This window comes from Aphis gossypii, unplaced genomic scaffold, assembly GCF_020184175.1.
Source record: "Aphis gossypii isolate Hap1 unplaced genomic scaffold, ASM2018417v2 Contig00205, whole genome shotgun sequence".
NCBI classification, from domain to species: domain Eukaryota; kingdom Metazoa; phylum Arthropoda; class Insecta; order Hemiptera; family Aphididae; genus Aphis; species Aphis gossypii.
This window is the reverse complement of record NW_026083026.1, coordinates 251,363-262,866: the sequence shown is the minus strand read 5'-3', so window position 1 is coordinate 262,866 and position 11,504 is coordinate 251,363. Positions and strand designations below refer to the sequence as shown.

At 28.2% G+C, this 11,504-nt stretch overlaps 1 pseudogene; it reads left to right on the top strand.

Annotated features, from left to right (window-relative positions):
• Nucleotides 1–1,267: 1,267 nt before the first annotated feature.
• LOC126553342 (putative nuclease HARBI1) lies at nucleotides 1,268–2,979 on the top strand (annotated as a pseudogene).
• The last annotated feature ends 8,525 nt before the right edge of the window (nucleotides 2,980–11,504 follow it).

Genomic DNA, 11,504 nt, shown 5'->3' with positions numbered 1-11,504 from the left:
AAGAAGCTAATTGTTCTAGATGAGTCGAAACATTTGATGAAAATAAAGCACTAGGTTCACACATTTTAACTACACTGCTACAAGGAGTAAAATTTGTCTCTAACTGTGGTTTTATTTGATTCATAGCACTAACTTTATTACTTATACATACATCATGTTTGAAATTGGAACCGGAATGAAAATATACACTGTTAAGGACATTTGTTTCTTCCCTGATTTTTCTTCTTTTTGTTCTCTCACTTTCACTCATTTTTATATTTAGAATATGCTTAAAAGGAAAAAATACAAACTAGATACCTACAATATCATATAAATAATAATATCTTTAAATATCTATTATATGATAAGTATGACCTACCCCGGAATATGTTCTTACAGTATGTAGTAATACATTACCTATAATAACAAAAATAAAGTTGTATATCACCTGTTATAGACGTAGGTACTACTTGTCTTGTATTCGTGCAATTAGCAATAGCTAATAAAGACAATGTTTCCACCTAAAAATAAATCAAAATACTAAGTCACGGCAATGGTGACGGAACACATAATGATAAAAGTAAAACGTACTTGTCTTCAATATCGGCGAATGGCGTCAGTGGCGATACCTAATCAATATCACAAAAGACCATCAAAAAAATCAAAAAAAAAGATACAAAAGTACACGTAGTTATATAGTATACGATGTAAAATAAAAATGGCGAGACGTAAATCAATACAATACGAGAGTACGAGACACGAGTTATCGACAATCAACGTATGTCTGTACCGTCGTATAGCACGCAGAAAACAAAAAGTACGCAGGGGCAGGCAACATTTATTTAGTCGCAACTCGCTAGTCACATTGTCGCTGGACGCGGCTGACACGGAGACGCGGTTTAACGGTTAGATAAAGAAAGACAACTGTAAGGCCCGGTTTCACCACTAAGAGTTAAAAAGCGAGTTATCGATAACTCGGAGTTAGCGCAAAAATGTAATTTCACCATCTAGAGTTAAGTGATAACTTCAAGTTAATGAAAATCTTTACTCCCAGATTTTAACCCTCGATTATTCTAGGTAATAATGACCTAACTCCAAGTTACGACCACGATATCAGCCGCGTTGTCGTGGGAGGGATTGTTTATATTATGATAATAATATTGTAATCATGTAGATAACATGTAGAATTTTATAAGTTTGGCGCGTTTTTTTTCTTCGGATTTTTTACTTCAACGTTTTCATAGTTTCTACATAGGGCATTTTTAAAACAAGAGTTCAAATAAATAGAATGTATCGTCGAATACTATACGATAACGATGACGATGATGAAGAGATTATTGATATGCAACGTCGACCTCGGATATTTTATGAAAGAGTCAACTATTGTGAACTGTATGACGATCATGATTTTATAAATCGATTTCGTATTTCAAAAGCTACGTTTAGTATGGTCTTGAGATTGATAGAAAATGAAATATCACCTCCTTCTCAAAGGTAAGTAGCTTTTAATACAATTTGAAACAGTTGTTGCATGAAAAACAGTGATACTGTTGGAGACAACAACATCTATTGTTATATTACATTAAAGTGTGGATGTGCATAGGAGTATCAAGGTGTGTAACTTTTTTTTTTAACTATGGGTCGGATGGACGGGGATTAACTGACAATTTATAATACTGCTATGATGACAGGATGTCCTAACTTGTATACCAACTATCTTGTAAGGTCAGCTTAATCAGTCGTCAATGAGATCAATATAATATGTAATAATAACTAATTATTTTAAAGTTTTTATCTTATTTATTAAAGATATTGTTGTTGTCGTCGAATAACCAACAATATGAAAATCCTTCAACTCTATGTAAAAGTTGTTTTTGCTGTGATTTTTTCTTCTACCTACGGTATTACTATATTTTGTTTCAGAACAGAGCAATATTGGCACCTTGTAAGCTGTACATGGTACTCAGGTATCTTGCTACAGGTTCTTTTTTGTTAGCTATTTCTGACTTTGTTGGAGTTAGTGAATCATCAGCCTGTCGTTACATTCACCAAACATGTAGAGCCATAGCAAAGCAAAAACAAAAATTCATGTCGTTCCCAATGAATGATGTTGATACAAAAAGAGTAGTTACTGGGTTTTACAGCAGAAGTAGATTTCCCAGAGTAATAGGAGCTATAGACTGTACCCATATAAAAATTCAGTCACCAGGTATAAATAAAATATAATACTACTGCCACCAACTATATTCCTTTTTATGCAACTATGATTCAATGTAACTTTTATAGGTGGAGATAATGGGGAAACCTTCAGAAATAGGAAAGGTTTTTTTTCTATTAATGTCCAATGCATTTGTAATCCATGGCTGAAAATTATAAACATAGTTGCTCGATGGCCAGGGTCATGCCATGATCAAACCATTTTTGACAATTCTTTAATAAAAAATAAATTTGAAACAGGACTCATAAAAGGTTATCTCTTAGGTGACGGTGGGTATGAAGTGAAGCCCTACCTTATGACTCCTCTGCTGACCCCTAGGACACAAAATGAGCAGTTGTACAATGAAAGTCACATCAGGACTAGAAATGTTATTGAAAGGTAAATATTACTTGGTTGAAGATGGTGGGATAGATTTAAATGTAATTTGTGATTATCATATGTACCTGTTGTATCTAACCAATGTTTTTTTTTATCATGGGTAAGAAATTAATGTTATTTATTACAATATTATAGATGTTTTGGAGTTTTAAAACGAAGATTTCCAGTACTCAGCAAAGGAATTACAGTTAATTTGAGTAACACCCAAGCAATAATAGTGGCATGTGCTGTTTTGCATAATATCTGTATTGATATGCATGATGAAGTTCCAAATGATTTGTGTGAAGACAACTATGATGAAAATGTCAGAGGACATGTCAGACTTTTTCGATTTGCCAGGAAATACAAGAGGTAGGCAAGAAAGAGATCGGTTGATCAGGGACCACTTTGCCAATTTACAGTGAGGTTGAACAGTTATATGGTAAGTAAATAGAAATTAAAGTTATGATTTAGGAACTTCATTTTAATTATTTATAATGATTTGAAAATAACAGTAACAAAAACAAATAATAATATTAACAGAAGTAATAACAATATTAATAAAATGCTTAAGGTAATTTATGTAGCAACAAATAACGAAAAAAAAAAAATAATAACTTTTACCTTTTGAGAAGTAATAACATATGAATAAATTTATATGGTTTATATATATATATAATATATACATAATTTATGTAGCAACACACTTTTAAGTTCTAGCTAAAAAAAAAAACTTAATGTTTTGTACTATTTAATTTTGTTTTAAGAAGTTCTATTTCTAATTTAATTTTCTCTTCTTTTAAGATAGCATTCCTTTTTCGAACATCATTTATTCCAATCTCCTGCTCCAACGCTTTTATTTGTAAGCCTACTAATTTGTCCTTTTGCTGCAAGAGGTTTGTTGCCTCGGCGGATCGGCTTTTGAAATGTTTTTCTAAAATATAATAAGTATATATTATACAAATGCTGAATAGAATAAATTCAAACATGCAAAACTCACTATTTTTTCTGAGGGGAGTACTTTTAGCATGTTTTATATGTTGAGGAGTTACCACGTCCCATTGGCTGACACTTGCACCTGAGAAAATGATATATAATTAAAAAGATTCTTGTACCTAATATATTTATTTGTATTATTGTAAAATATAAAATTAAAAAAAAAGGCTATTATTAACATAAATATATTATTTTGTTGTAGGCAAGTTAACTTTAACATACCAAGGTCAGTAAAGCTTCTTTCTGCCTTATTAGAAGTTTCATAGTTACTAGGTATATCTATATCTATGTTTTCTTTCCTGAATGGTTCTTGAAAAACAAAAGCATATTCATGAATAATTAAATTGCTATTTAAATTAAAATCGTAATTAAGAATAAGATTATAATAATAATAGATATTGTAAATATTGAAATTATGTTTAATATAATTATTGTACCTATTTAAAAATCAAATAAACTATTATGTATGTTATACGTATTATTTGTATTAATAAAATATTGTTTTAAATATAATGTTTGTTTTGTTGTGTTAATTAAATATACAATTTGATATTATCATCATGAATGAGGTTGGTCGGTAATAATCAAAATATAATATGAGAAAAAAGCTTGAAAAGGTACCAGGCAATACCTACACACAATATGCAACGTTTGGAAACTTACTTTGTTTATTGGTTAAAGTTGATCGTATGGAGTCCTCAGTTAAATCAGGCATCACTGAATATGTTAAAATGTTAAATTATTTAAATTATAAATATATGTATAATGTATATATTATGTAATATGTATTTTATATGCATCAATGTTAATATAATTTATTCTGCAGTAAATAAGATGTTTTTAATTAAAACTATTTAGCTAAAATTCTTTAAAACATAACACTGTCAGAATCTTAAAGAATTTTTTTAAAAGACTAATTAAATGTAATATGGTCTTACCAGTCACATAGTATGTTTCGTTGTCCTTGTCTTCATAGTACCCATCATTGTCCATTAATTCATTGTCTGAATGTTGAATAGGTATTGTCAGTATAGGAACATAAGACAAAAAGTATAAGAAATATACAACATTTTAATAAGCTGTCCAGCAACTATTTTGTAGTATAAATAATTTGAGCTTACCGTTAACTAAATTGTCAGTACTGATGGCTTCAGTATCATCGTCGAATTCGGATTGGAGACCATCTACAGACAATTGAATTATGCTTTTCAGCTTCTCTTCCCTAAGATTAAGGGCTTGGGAAGGTCTTTTCCACCACCTGTTTTTAGATGTTCAAATCTTAAATATAAGGAAAGAAAATATCAATAATATCAATAAGACATTGGAATCGTCAAAATGAAATCAAGATCACACTAACCTTATTGATGCACTTTTTTTCCTAACAACTTTTTTTAAATTTTTGTATTTTAACTGCAGCTGTGCACAACTTCGTGCCACCAACACTCCTTGACTATTAAACTCTTCTGAAATCTTCCTCCAACATTCCTCTTTTTCCTTCCACATCACCATATCTGTTTTTTTATTTTCTACTATGTTTTGGTACTTTTTTACCAACTCCACAAGTAGTTCTTCCTCCGTAGCACTGAAGTTAACGTTTCTTTTACAACGTTTCTTTTACCTATCCATAGTTAAAAACAGTAGAAACACAAACAGTAAACGTAAGCATAAAAAGTACAGAAAACAGAATACAACAAAATACCGCAGTAAAGTTATGAATTTATGATCACGCGAAAAAATAGTAGATATAAGATAATAGATACGCGAAAATGCGGAATTGTTATCAACGTTATCTCCAAAAACCTGGAAGAAATACTGTTGGAACGAGGTTAATTCGGATTAACTAACTCCTACCAAAAAACCTATGGTGAAACTGAAACAATGCTAACTCAAAGTTAGACGGTAACTCAGGATTAACTAATTCGCACTTTAACTCGTACATGGTGAAACTGGGCCTAAGTCTGTAAATCACAAACGGACAAAATAATCACGTGATCCCGAAATCGCTCGCGGCTGCCAGGCTTCCAACAGCCAGCGGCAGAGAATTCAGTAAAACGTGCGGGTTAAAACTATTAAATCTTTAAGTGTGTAACTCAACACTATGCTCCATAATATTATAATAATATAACATTATTGAAAGAAAAATTAGTTTTCGATAATTATTATTAATATTAAAGTATCTATTGTGTAAAATTAAATATTTAATACTTCTTGCGTTTATGTACTTATACCTTCACAACCACGTACCACAATGGCACAATATATGTTTATGCACGAACGAATAATAAACCATTTATCGTAATCATAATGCATAATAACTATATAAACATAATATGAAAACTATATTTGGTAAAAATTAATAAAACAATTTATTCTTACCTTATGTGGAGGTGGAACAGTTTTTCTGATTTTTTCATTTTCCATTATAATTAAAATTGTTTTATTTTCGAAAAAACCTTTCGAATTGTTGTAGAAAATGTAATCATTATAGTTAAAGTTAATACATAATAGGTAATAATTTATATAATTATGAATAATGAAAGCACAAACACGAACATGATTAGTTATTATTATTTTATCAATATCACGAAAAAGTGAATTATGATTGTCAATACTGTAGTAAACCGACGTTTTTAGTATAAAAACGTAGTTCTAAAGTCCAGTGGCCTAGAACAATATCACGCCACCGAGTCGGACCACTGATGCCGTTTCCTGATTGGATTAAACACATCACGCCACTTCATAGACGTAGATCATCCTATTCTCCATCACGGCATGTTCCATATAATTATGAGTCCTCATCATAGATTTAATTAGAGTTAGTTAAGAGTCAGTTAGACTTAGTCAGTGTTGTCACTTGCTCTCCGGTAGTTAAGTACTTGTGCTTACGCTAACGAAAGCCTTTTCATTTATTGTTTTAACAAGTTAATAAACGTATCAATTATCTTATTAATCTATTGTTAACTTATATACCTCATCTCTCCAACCTACGACGGAACGTGCATTCGTCGTAAAAGAAGCGTGCAGCAACCATCACTGGTTACTACAATACTTAGTTAAATGTATTACTGTTGGTTCTTAAACACAGAATACAGATCACAGTTTAATAGACCATATTCAATTAATACAATAATAATAAACCATAGATTTATATTATAAAAAAAAAAAAATATACTAGTGATCCTACCTAGTGCCTACGTTCTTAAGAAAGCCTTAATATAAAAACTTAAACGGAAGTAGGAATGTGTCTCGTTTGAAAATTACGAGGCTAACTTATGAGGAACTTTGTATTAAATGTTCAAATATTTTGACTTAGCCAAAAAATTTTTATCGATATTTATAAACAAAATCTAATATTTCAAATGCCAATTAAAATCCTTAAAATGAGAGAAATATTTAGAAAATTAAATTGTGTTAAGATAATGCCAATTTAAAGAACTTGTAAAATTTTCATGTATTTACGACTTATACATTATGAATAGGTAATAACAAATATTGAAAATCGTTATTGTTACGCAAATTCATAAAAATTTGAAACTCAAATGCACTTAAAATTTTCCTATATTAATTCTTCGAGTTTTCTCTATAGTTACTTGAAGGGAAACATACGGAAAACTTAGTGTTGAATTTTTTAATCTTAAATATAAACACAAAATTTTTTATGATTTTTCAACTACAAAATTACTTGCAGTTTCGACATATTTCAAAAATTAGAACTATAAGCACTTATAAAAAGAAATTGAGACAAACTATTTTTGATTTTTTTTACTATACAATAAGAACAACTCATAAGGAATCTTGTATTAAATTTTTAAGTTTTTTTGGTCATTCAAAGTTTTATTATTGACACTTCCAAAAAAAAAAATTCTCAGAAAAATCGAAAATTTCAGTTATCTATAATAGCTCAAAAAAATTCAAAATATTTTGAAAATTTAACTGTGTATAGATAACACTAGTATAAATATTTGATGAAAATTTCAAGTATTTACAATGATTAGTTTTTGAGTTATATCTATATAAAAAGTCAATTTTGTCGAAAACTGGTTTAGCATAAAAATTTCCGTTTTCCCGATTTTTTTTTTTAAAACTACTGGAAAATTTTTACTTTTGACCTTTATAATGCACCAAGGATATTCACTTTGATATAGGAAACCACCTCTGATGTTTGAAATTAAAATATTATTTCGACAAGTTAAGCTTTACATACATACACAAAAAAAAAACATCATTGTAAAATCAATACATTCATCACTTAGTTCAGAATCTAAAAACACCCGCTCTCTGTTTTATTTTAAGGAATCTATAAATATAATTTAAATATAAATATCTATAAATAGTATTCGATAATCAAAATAAACATTTATTTTTACAAACATAAATGTTTATAATAATTATGTGATATAAGGCATATTATATCTCTTTTCTATGTAATGGGCCTTCATGAATTTAATTAATAATTTAAAATAAAAAATAAAATGCCTTCACACAAAAGTTGTTCGTTTTGGAGTTGCACAAATAACAGCGGACGAAATCGAGGTTTAAGTTTTCATAAATTTCCATCTGATGATAATTAGTAAGTGTATAGTTATTCTAATTATTTAGGTACTATAGTACTATAGTCAGTGGCGTAACAAAAAATTTTGCCCCCCCCCCCCCGCAAAAATAAAAAAATGGGCACCCTAATATATTGTTGTATCAAATATAACACTTAAACCAAAGGCTCCAAATTACTGTGAGCCCCCCACAACGCGTGGTCTCCGGACCCTCAGTTACGCCACTGACTATTATAGTCAAATATCTATAAGGAGATTTTTTGGCCATTTCAAGGAGGTATCACAGATTGTACCTATACAAATACAATTATATAACCTGTGGTAGTTCATTAAGATTTTTATAATTTTATACATGTCATACTTTCATAGAAATAATTGGTCAAAAATATTATTTATTCTGTAACCAGTAATATGAATAATTAGAATAAATAATTTATTAAAACAATAAATAATGAGTGTATCAGATACCTAATTGAATTGTAAAAAAATACATTTTAAAAACACATTGAATTTTTTAAATACCTCTAATGGCTACATGGCATAATTACATGATTTAGTTAACAGAAAACCAAGTTAGGTTAATTAGGACATTAGGTTAAGTTAGTTAAAAATTTATTTTGAAATATTATTACTTTAGTTGCATACTATGGCTTGATCAGTGTAAAAACCAAAAAATAATAAATGAATATTATAATTATGGAAAACAAAAATACAAAATTATACCATTTGTTCAGAACATTTTCAAAAGGAAGATTATTGTAATTATACAAGTGGAGTTCGGTAATATTGATTTGATTTAAAAAAAATGTTTAAAAAATGTCTTACTTATTTGATTAAAATTAGGAAAATTTTAAACAAATGGGCTATGCCTGTGTTAACATCGTGGCAACCGCCAGATATGAATAAATCAACTACTGATACTACTGCAGCATCACCTGAAAAATCATTAGTTGGTAAAGAAATTCAAATGTTTAAAAAATAAATATACATATGTGATTTATTACTTTTTTACTTAATTTAATTTTCAACAATTCAATACAATATTAATTTACATTAGATCACAGTGAAAAACAAATAGACCTTGAAAGTCTCTCAAATGCAAAAATTGACCACACTCAAAATCAATTTGAGAGGAAAGAATCTGGGTGGAGCCCTCGAAACCCAAATCCTAATGATAATGGTAGTAAAATTTATTAATTTAACTTCAATACTAATAATTTTAACTATTATAATAGCTTGTACAATATTTTACTTTACAGGTAGAGAACTTTTAAAATTTCAATAAATAAAAAATGTAATAAATGAACATTTATGCCACGCTCTTTAAATTTTGACAAAAATTCTATGAAACCAGAAGATTTACTTGAATGTAAGTTTCCTCTTAATTACTTTTTTTTACTTTAGAAATGTTCTGTTTGAGAATTTAGTATCAATTCAAAAAATATTTTTAAATAAATAATTTTAATTAATTAATTTATATAAATAACAAAAAAAAAAAAAATCATCATTAACTTATTTGGTTATCTACAGTGGTCAAATAAATAATCACATAACAATTTTGATTTGATTTAAAAAAATAAACAATGGATCAATATATTTTATAAGATAGTTGAATCAAATAAACTTCATTGTTTGTTTACAGGTAACTTGTTATCAGATACTCAAAATAATTCAGAACTTCAAAAAAAAATAACCAAATTAAAAACAAAGATACGAGTTTACCAAAAAATGATTCACACTAAAAATAAACAAATACACAATTTAAAAACAAAAAATTGTGACAAAACTAAAATTATGGTAGAAAAGACAAATAATAATTTTTTGTTAAAAACACAGATGAGACTAATGAGTTTAAAAAAAAAATCATGGCGTTTTAAAGAGGATGAAAAAAAGTTTGCTTTGAGTTTATATTATAACTCTCCTAAAGGCTACACATTCATGAGAAAGTTTTTATGTTTACCTACAGTAAGATCACTTAGGCGATGGCTCCAAAATTTAAATGTAGCTTGTGGCATAAACGAAAACATTTTAGAAGTGCTTAAATTTAAATTATCATCTTCACCACTATCAGATAGAGCTGTGTCAATAGTTTTTGATGAAATGTCAATAAAACAATTTATATCCTACAATTCCCAAAACGATATGTTTTCGGGTTAAGAAGATTTTGGCAATTTGGCAAATTTGATTGATTCAAAAAGTATTTTACAGTGTAATCAAGCCTTAGTTATAATGTTAAAAGGTATAAAACATTCATGGAAACAAGTAATTGGTTACTTTATTTCAAATGGACCTATACTAGGAGTAAAACTTAAAACTATTATATCAAGTACAATTTACAAAATACATTCAATAAATCTTATTCCAAAAGTCATTATTTGCGACCAAGGAACAAATAATCAACAATTAAGAAAACTACTCGGAGTGACAAAAAATGAACCATGGATAATTTATGAAGATAATAAAATATTTTTTATGTACGATTCACCTCACCTTTTAAAATCGGTTAGAAATAATTTTAAAAAGTATGACTTCAAGCATCAAAACGAAATATACTCATGGACAGATATTATAACTTTTTATAATCTTGATAAAGATAAAGTGCCAAGACTAGCCCCAAAGCTTAAAGAAATACATATCAAGTTGCCTCCATTTTCTCCAATGTGTGTATGTTTGGCAGCACAGACTTTTAGTCACACTGTAAGCTCTGCAATCTTAACACTTGTATCAAATAATCAACTTTGTTCCAAAGCAGTCTATACTGCAAAATTTATCAAGCTGTTAGATAATTTATTTGATGTGTTTAACAATGTCTCATTTGATGAATGCAAAGTATTTCGCAGACCTCTATCTGAAAATACAATCCATTGGAAATTATTAAATGAAGCATTACAATTTTTTAATGATTTGGAAATAAAAAATGCAATGAATAACCAACCTCCGTGCATCACAGGATGGATTGCAAATATAATATGTTTAAAACATTTATATCAAGATTTACATGAAAATTTTAATTTTGAGTACCTTCCCAGATAGCAAAATTAGTTTCACAGAACATTTTAAAAATGTTAGAAATTAAAAAACAATGTTCCGCTAATAGTTCAAATTATTTATAGTAATGTAATTTTAATGTTCTTCGAATGTTTCATCATCATTATTTGGCCACTTTATTTCGCGTTTATAAAATATTTTGAATATAATATTGCTCAATTATTAATAAAATAATATTTTCAAAATATTTATTTTAAGTTGGGAAAATGTTCCTTAATTATTAGTATAATGTTATTTCAACATGATTATAATCTTTAAAATGTTCTTAAAATGTGTGTGTAAAAGTTTCAATAATATTTCAATTAAAACATAAAAAGGGTAAAAAGCAAAAAATTGAAGAAAACAAATAAGAAACT